The sequence below is a fragment of the Halichoeres trimaculatus genome, unplaced genomic scaffold (assembly GCF_033239565.1).
Source record: "Halichoeres trimaculatus isolate MK-OKI-2021-1 unplaced genomic scaffold, fHalTri1.1 fHalTri1_scaffold_14, whole genome shotgun sequence".
Taxonomy (NCBI): Eukaryota; Metazoa; Chordata; class Actinopteri; order Labriformes; family Labridae; genus Halichoeres; species Halichoeres trimaculatus.
In genome coordinates this window covers 18,669,702-18,679,742 of record NW_027437192.1, presented here as the reverse complement: position 1 = coordinate 18,679,742, position 10,041 = coordinate 18,669,702, and positions in this window count along the sequence as shown.

Below are 10,041 nucleotides of genomic sequence, written 5' to 3'. Positions count from 1 at the left end.
CTGTGCAGGAAACAGAAAAAGGTGCTGCAGATGTTGACGTGAAACACTACATCTTCATCGTACTTGATTATATTCCTTTGGAAGCTTCGATATGCCATCTCTCCTACCAAATTCCATCTTTGGTATCTGAGTTCCTACCTATGATGACTGTTTCTGCTTGTTGCCCCCACAGGCGTCATTTACCTCCCATTTTCAGACAGCTATAATATCTGCCATCAGATGAAGACTTGAAATTACCCTCGTTCCCTCCCCATGATGGTATAGATCTGAGGCAGCTGTAATGATGGCTTTGCATTGAGAACAATTAAGATCTCGTGTAATTAAAGCAACTTTTATCTATCACAGTCATTACACGGGGCCACATCTGAAGACAGAATGTGGACATTAGGCGAGTCACATTAAAACGTAATTGACTGGTAAAAAAAAGTAAACAAATAAATTATCTCCACAGCTGTGAAGCTGCAATGAGAGAATTTGTGTGAAAAAGACAGCTGCCATGGCCTTGACCGCAGATGCATTAGCTTGATTTTGATGCTCATTTTTTGATTCAGCTGTATACTTTTTCTTTGTGTTAACATTTAAATGATTTCTGTACTTTTCTTTAATGCCCATTAATATGAGTGTTTGCCAATATCACTTAATAAAAAAAAACAGCATTACTTTAAATTCCCAATACTCCATCCACTTCAACTTTTACAAGTGTGGATGTCAGAGTGAGAATCAGATGGGCTGCCAGAGGAAACTGTCAGTCTCGACTTTTGACAGTAATCCTCACAAAGGCTTCCAACAGAGTTAGTGATCCTGATGATGACAGCACGGCACAATAGGACTGATTTAAATGCACCAATCAACCCTTATCTAAATATCAACCCTGATTATTAAGTAGCTGCATGTCTGTAGCAGTTAATTAAGGATATTTTGGTCATAATTATTCCAGTAAGCTCACACAGGCATTGTGTTTTTTAAAAAGCTGGATTTAAGAGTCACTGAATTGAGTCCAATTGTTTAGTTGATAAGCAGATGGGAAAAGGGTTAAAAGTAGCATCTTCATCTTTGACAAATGTCACTTTAAAAAACAGCTGTTTGGACTTTAAGAATCTTTTCACTAACAGATCCTGTTTATGAATGCAGAGCTGCAACATGTGATATGGTTTCTGTTCTGTTGTTGGATGAGTCCTGGTTATTGTTGCAAGTCTCCATAGACATTTCTATGCACTTTTTCTATGCACAGGAAAAACATTTGTATGTGGACTTGCAAAAGGGAGCACAACTTTTAGCATTTCATTTTTTTTATCTATTATCAGATGCCTGTATGCAAACGCAGTAATCCTCCAGAGGATATTATAAATGTATTGTCGGGTTTCAAACATGATAGCCCCACAAGAGAGAAAGAGAAGTCTTAAACAGGGAGAATCTCTGGCTACAACGAAAGCCCTGAAAAAAGCAACAGAAATTGCCGTAAAATCTGTAATATAAGTTACTTTAATGTACAAGTTGTTTACATAGGGCAGTGATTCCCAACCAGACGTATGTGTACGCAAACACATTACAGGAGGTATATGGATACATTTAATTATTCATTTCCATCTTGAAAGTACTCATATAAGCCTGTCAATAAAATGGTACAGGTGCGCAACAACTAGTTTTCATAGGGAGACAATAACCTGTGGCAAAGCTGCTCCAAAATCAAAACAGATGCTTACCTGCAGTCAGGCTAATATGAAAGACTGTCAAGCTCAAGTGTCTCATTAAAGCTCAGATGACTGATGAAAAGAAATTAAAACTGCTAGTGAGTCTGAATAGTATTTTGTTAAGTGTTTTGTTCCTGATTTTTAAAGTTTAAATACCTGTTTAAGGATGACTTGGTCAACGGTCCATTTTTTTGTGGTAAATGTTAGAGTTTTATATTACAAAGGCAGGTTTATTGTTTTGATTTTGTGTTAATTTATTTATGTATATCACTTTATTTTCAAGGCAATATTTCATTTATTTTAATGTTTAATTTGAGTTAAAAAGAAAGGAAATGCTAGAGAACTCAATTTTCAAATTAAGGAGATATAATGATTTTCATTCATAGCATTTGTGTCATGTCTACTTTTAAAGAATCAACAACACCTATATGTGAGGAAGTGCTCATGGCATGACTAAAAGGCCCACACAAGACAAAAAGATTGGGAATCGCCTGTGTAATTTATTACAGATGGAAAAGGCTTTGGATGTAGAGGCTTTCAGTGTGTTTAAAAAAGTGCACTGTTTGGCCGCATCAGTGTGTATAGCTTGCCTTGCTTGTACGATGACTTTAAGGTATTAAAAGTTTGTTTTCTACCACCTGTGATTGGACTTTTTACTTCAAACTTGTTTTTATGTCTTATTTAAAAAACAAACAAAAAAAACAAAACAATGGCCTTTATTTTATTTGAAACAGCATTTAAAGATAGCTGGGAAATTTGTAAAAGAGACAGTGAGGATGCTAACACCAAAAGGAAAAGAAACTAGAGTCAAACCAAAGGCTTCTGCTGTATGAATGTGCCTCCGATGGAGCATAAGCTATATAATCTGTTTTTTTATTTTATTTCATTATTTTTTTTAATTCAATAGGATTTATATCAATGAACTCTTCACCATGATATTTCCTAGGCTTGGATCAAAACACTGCTCTCCGTACATGTCCACCGCTCTTTTGGTTGTGTCCTACTTTTTGATACAAAGCCAGCCCCCACAGCAAACCTGATCTGACATCTCCAAACTGCACAGCGATGAAACCATATCACAGTGTTTTGATTTCAATCCTACTCCTTGGGGTAATATTGTTTCGAGCCATTACTCTTCATCAAGGGGACGTCATCGCCACCCTAAGCAGCTATTGTCCTCCATGGCCCCGTGTCTTCAGCTGTGCCCCTGAGACAATAGCTTACGTGACGTACAAGCTGTTCGACTTCTGTTGTCTGCGCACAAAGGATCACAGCTCAATGATCAGACTCTTTAAATGGCTCTTGCATAGAAATTTCATCATTATTTTGAGAGTGAAATGCATCAAACACTATTCCCTTGATGAGATGTTCATATGCTGGAATGGTCTCGCGTACAAAGTACTTATTTAAAAGCAGAGTGTCAGAGAATCATTTGTGATCTTCTGTCTGTGTTAAATATTCTCAGTTTCACAGCGACTAGCACTGGCACCAATGATCCATGCCCGCTTCCCATTCATCTTTTGCCACTCTCTCTGTGTACGCAACACCACAAATTACAGCCTTGGTGGATTCACGCTGCTCTAATCCTCAGCAAAACTGCAAGGGGTTATATGGGGAACCCTGCCAGTTACCTTGGGGGGCGAATGATCTCCCCAGCCCACCCCTACTAACCCCAGTGGTTGTACCTCAATGGGAAAAGATCTGTCTCTGCTTATTATTACTTCCACCTCCCACCAGTGGCGCAGAAGATGAATCATACCTGTCAATCCTTCTCCCTAGTGCAGGGAGTCCATGTTTGTTTATATTGATCAGCAGCATATGTGGCACAGCTGCTGTTGAGCGGAGGCTGGTGCTGGCAGAGGTTTGTTCACGCTTTCCCTTGGCAACAGTACAGTTGGCAGGCAAGGCAGCAAGCAGTGCGCACTCCACTAATCAATACAAACAATGAGGCAGCAAATGAAGAATAATGTTGGAGCAGACAGAGGGGGGGAGAAAATAAAGCTTTTGATTGTGTGCTGCTCAGAAATGATTTTGTTTTGGACTCTGTTAAAATGTGTTTTCATAATGCTTAACTGCTCTTAGTGTTAGTCTTTTACGGTATGTTTAGAGTGGCACAAAGAATGAATAGTGAGTAATGTTTATGTGGTTGTCACATGTTTGTCTAATATCGCTCATTTGTGGGTGTATGATGACATCTATTTCCTCATTCATTTTTTGACAATTCCAAAACACATTATTTTAAAACTGTATTTTTTTTTTACTGTGTGTTTATGCATATTGCCCTCAGTTACCAGTGTTTTTTTTTTTTTTTTTTTTTTTTTTTTAAGGCTTACAGGTATTTATTAAATAAAAAGATAATTATTCCCCAAAGAACACCTTTCATGAAAACAATCAAACACCATCATTCATTTTATGGTAATATGTATAATTCAATCACAACACCCCCATACTTCATATTTTTATTTAGTTTTACAGTAAATGTATTGTAGACATGTTTTGACCACTTTCAGGTTGAAGAATAAAACAAAGATTAAGGGCAATATAAAAAACAAAAAAAAATCAAGTCATGATATTGTGGGAAAAAAGTTATAGTTAAAATGTTTAAGAATTAAGCAATTATTCCTCAGCCAGTCATGTCCACTCTCGTCAAAAGAAATGGGTATTTGCATTAGGTTAAATCTGACGATATGTCTGTTCTGGGACCCCCCACCCTTTTACATACCCACATGGTCAAAGCCCATGGTGGGGAGAGCACACTTCCCCTATCTTTCATGTGCATACATGAGAAAACCAAGGCTGGGAGAGGTGCAGGGGTGGAGGTGGGAAATGTAGACAATAAACATTTTTCCATTAGTCAGTTACGTGGATGATGCAAAGATAGATGTGATTAGCTGAGCTGTCAGCTGATGGGGCTGGTATTAAAAGCTGCTGATAAACGTGGGCTGAACACAAAATTAATTTTCACAAGTTTGTCATTGCTTGAGGTATTTTTTTTTTTTTTGCTTAAAAGACTTTTCTATCTTACATTTTTTTTCCATAGAATTACTAATTAGCTTTTGTGATATGATGAATTAGTCCATTTTCCCCAATCCTTTGCTGTAGAGGAGGATCTTTAGGCCATTTTTTGATGAAAATAACGCATAAAAACAAAACAAACAAAATATGTTTAGGTGTTACTGTAATTGTTATGGCAACTGCCTAAGTGCTAGAGTTCACTAGGGCACAAATGTCCTTGGATAAAAGTCTATGTAGGGGTTCAGCAAACCATAGAAAGCCACCCTATGGTGGAAAATTATATGAGCAAGTGTAGGAAGTGAGGCAAATTACTCAAGGTGCAGCATCTGGCAATGATTAGTGGCCATTAATTGGTGTTAACTGGTGCTACTAGTGTTTACAGAGTTGAAGGATAATTAGCTGGGGGTCAACTCAGGGCTGAAATTAACATGTCAAAACTCTGCAGCTGGCTCGTGACAACCAGGCGAGCTAGTGTTGGGGTGGACCAAATTCTGTTGGCATAGTGGTGTGGGATTGTTTTGGTGGTTGAGTGTGTGGATGTAGTGTGAAGTATAATAGCTATTTTACTTAGCGAGTCACTCGGTCATAGTGTATGTGTGTGCATGTGTGTGTGTCTGTGCATGATTGTGTTTGGTGAAAAAGAATGGGTGTTTATGTGCATGTCCTGGGGTGGATCACCGCGTGAGTCAAAGTGACAAAAATTAACTACCTCAAAAATAGCTCTCAGCAGGGCCAAGGCTTGTCTCGCCAGAGTAAACAGTGAAAGAGAAATACTCGAGCCCAGCCAGCCAGTCTGCAGTGTGTCCATGGGGGGATCCAGCTGCAGCACCTGCATAAACACTGAAACTCAGTGTGGGCAGCCACCACACACAGCTGGGGACACAGGCAGGCACTGTGTCAGGAGAATGAGGTTGAAACTGCTCTCAGATTGGAGTTTGGTGCAGAAAGCTGATGCACCATCAGTATCCAAAAGGCCACATATTGTCATCAAACTAACAGTGGATAACAGAGACAGGAATAGCAAGACAACATATGATCAGATCAGGGTTTAGTGGCATCTGTGGAGTCCTGGTGGATTAGCCACCATACTGTGGCTAAGTAGAAAATAAACAATAGAGCTGTATTTTGTATGTTTCTAACGCTTTTCCTCAAAATAAAAAAGGCTGTGTAAAATGTAGTACATGTGATTTTTGGGCCCCTGGGATAAAGGTTTGTATCTCTTCTTTGCCCTGACACAATTATCTGCAGTTACTATGATATAGCATCCTGTTCTGAGATGATGAACAGTTTGCTACCATAAAGAGCAGCCCTACAAAAAAATAACATAAAATAAAAAAATGAATTAATTTCTGAAACAAAAAAGGCTTTCCAGAGGAAGGTAGCCCCACTGTGTTCCTAGATAATGTCTTTGGAATGGTAAACCAATAATAGCTAGGTACACAAGTTAGCAAAGGATATTTTAACATTTAGTCTAAAATGTTTCCCCAGGAACATTAAAAAAAAAAAAAAAAAAAAAAAAAGAAATACAAAAGTTAAATCCAGACAAAAATACATGCTGATTTCTTGTTCTTATCTGCTGACTGTTTATGTGTAGCCAGGGTTAGCAGTTTGACTTAGCAAGCTAGCAAACTGAGTTGATGGTTTATTCAAAATTTCTTTGTCAAGTCAGGTTTTTTAAGTTTTAACGTTAAAAATGTAAATGGTATAAATATGCTATTTTTACTTCCTCATACAAAACTAAATTGTTGAAAAAAGGATAGGTTTATTTTGTGTTGTAATTGAAACTAGACAATGTAAACTTAGTTAGCCTAAAGTAGCCTGGACCTGCCCTGCTGCATTAGCTTTATGGAGCATAACTGTACACTACTCTTTTCAAGTCTTTCCCAAGTGCTGTATATGACAAAGAAAGTCTGCCTCGATCACCCGACACACACACTGGAGGACGACTCCCAGCCATCAGTCGCTACGCTTCGATACAGGATAATGACTGGAGCAAAACAAGACTAAATCCATTGTGTGATAACTTATCTCTCAAAGTCTGTTGGACTTTTTCTTCTCATATATGAGGCCTTGCATTTCATAAATCCACAAAATTCATTTCACTCTGTATCTGTGCTGATACAGTTTCCCCGTCAATGAGAGGGAACTCTGGGACTCAGAGATAGAGAGGGGGAGAGAATTCACCGCACACTGCAGGCATAGCAGGAAAACTGAGATAAGAATATTAAACAGGAGGAAGAATTGTGTCTTCTCTTCTGAACCAATAACATGAGTGGGGATGGAAATAAAAAGAGAACACTCAAGTTATTTCTCTTAGTGAATGTTTCTGTGTAATTCTGAGCAAGTGTGTAGTAGGACAGTGAATCGTGAAACATAAACTGAAATGTAATTTGTTCAGAGCCATTTCAATTTATGGAACTCCATTGATAGTTAATCTAATAGTGTAATCTGTTAAAACTGAAACTAGAAAATTGGTATGGCTAAGACCTGAAGATTGGCAAGTCTTGAAAAAAAGAACAATTTAATTCTGGGATTTTCAAAGTAAAAGTTTCAGTCTAGGGAACTGTGGTTTGAATTGTGTTCTTTTAATCTGCATCATAATAATGGCACTGTCAGATAAGTATGTAAGAAGTCTCACATTATGACAATTATTCTGTTCCAAACATTTTCCCATTCAATAGAAGCCAGATATCTAACCAGCATGTAGAGGCCTTAAGCCCAGCTCAAAATCTGTCCATAATCTATAATTAACACCAAAGGTGAATTGCTGATCATTGCTCACAAAGACATGGAAATGTAGAAAGACAGTCCAGCTGTTTACAACTCACACTAAGTCAGAAAATTAATCAGTCCCCCTGATGATGACTGCAAATTGCCCAAGATTATGTTGACACGTCTTCATTGCCGCATGTAGGAGGGGGCGATGGCAGCAGAGATGCCATTTAGCTCGCCAATGGCCCCAGGGGATTCTTCTTCTCTAGCTTTCTTTTTAATGTCTGGCAATTAAAGGCCGACTAACTGCCTGAGAGAAAGAGGAGAGGGGGAGCAGGAGTGTGAAGTTCAAAGACAGAGACTGAGTGGGAGAGACAGAAAAACAAAAGAAGCACACTGAGACAAGAACACGCACGCACACAAACAAAAGGATCTCAGATACAAAGTGATCATGTTTGAGAGACTGTGTAAGCTGAAGTCTTTTTGACACTGCCTCTATAGAGTGGTCACTTCAAACAGCACATCCTTCTTTTTTTATTCATTGATTTTTAATTGTATTCTTTTAATCCTTTTTTTCTTACCTTTCAATGTGTATTTGTTTCTCTGTAAAGAATTTTAAATTGCCTTGCTGCTAAAATGTGCCATATAAATAAACTTGCCTTGCCTCATACTGTTACTCTATTTAAGTAAGGAGGAGACTGGGTCTTTGGTCAAATGCATCTGTAAAGCCTTTACTGACCACTTCACACTCCTCCAAAACATTATCCTTATATAACAATGTGCTCAGTCAACACACTCCAGCTCTTCATCAGAAAAATCCATCTGCCTAGTTTCCTTCATACTACAAGCTGATGCTAATGCTTTCTATATCTATCAATGTCACAAGCACAGCATGTTGGTTTGTTTCACTCAACGGGAGAAATTAATCACACGCATTTAGTGTAACAAGAGAACATTTGAGCCCTGCATTAACAACATGCATGCTGGTTTTTGATGGCCGAGATAACCTTTTCAAGTTTCTTATGGAGGCTATTTGTTAATGGTTTAATCTGTGCTGTGGCAGCAGCTTTTTGGATCCCATATATGTGGATTATTTGACTTTTATTATAGAATCTAAAAGTAAAGGCTTTATTTATGCCTGTGTGTATTTTTTAATCCACCTTTATAAAAGGCTTCAACATGTGCAGCATATTTGTTTCCTGGGCAATATGTCCTGAGATAACGTTTCATTGTGCACAAATGTAATTTAGACTACTTGTTCCACCAACACGGAGCTGTGTTAAAGTACTCACTTTCAATGGCAGCTTCATATAAAGTGAAGCATAATGCAGGCACATTATACCCAGATTAGATCTATTAGTTACTGCTGTGCTGCATGCAAATTACATGCCCATGGGAGAGCAGAAAATCATTGTAGACTTCAATAAGTTACAAGCGGTGGCAAGGCTACCCATAATCTGCTCAGTGCCCCAGGCAGCAGTGGTGCTGGATGCAATTAGGGGGGTAATAAAATTCTACACAGTAAACAAAGAAAAAATGTAAAAAAGAGTGATGAAAGAGAGGGAACATTGCAGAGCGAGATTGCCTCGTCTTTGATGAAGTCTGCTGTTGATTCCTTTAATTGTCCCAGCATAATGTTACTGTTTTTAACAAGGATAAGTGTGCAATTTATTGTGATTCGACAAGGCAAGAAAGGACTAAGGCCAAAATGTCAAACTAATATATCTTTTAATTAACAGAATGTGTGCTCTTTAATTGGGTATAATATATAAAGATAAATATTTTTTCAGATAGTAGAAACATATAAGCATGACTGTACTGCAAACAACATTTTTGTGCCAAAAAATGTCTTGTAAGTGATTCTCTACAATAGTTAAATATGTTTCCACAGTATTAAGCAAAGTAAAAGTTACAGTTACAAATAAACCCAAAATTGAAGTGCAAATTCTTTATTTTTTCAAACCATTTTTTTCTAATATGCGCACTAGGACTAGGAAATTTGTTTTGCAACTTCCAGCACATCCAACAACACAGTATCACTCACATTCTCACCATTCACTCTCTAGCTGTAATTTATTTTAAAATTTTTAAGTATTGATTTAATCGTTCTTGTATTGACTGCATTGTACTCATTTATTTATTATGAGGTGTGTTGCTGACCTCTTGGCCAAGTCACCCATGCAAAAGAGATCTAGATCTCAGTGGGTTTTATCTGGTTAAATAAAGATTAAGTTTAAAAAATAAGAATAACTAATAAATGAGAAAATAAATAAAAACAAAATAAAATTAGACCATCATATTTTTTTTAAAAAAAACTGTGTGTATGTGTATGTCTGTGTGCATCAACAAAGCACTAAAATGTTGTGCAATGACCTATGCGTAATGAGTGACAGAATAGATCCTATCACCATTTTAAAATCAATCTATGTTTTTATTTCTTTATTTAAAGTCGTTTTTAGCCCTAATGAAAGTTATAAAGTTGTAGTGTTGTATAGTTTCCCAATATATCTGTTTGATCCAGGTTAATCCAGGATGCTTCAGTATTGACACGAGTGGGCGTGTTACGGGCTACTCGTCACGCGCTCCTCCAGTGTTTTTGCCTCAAAGTCCCGCCTCCTGCTTG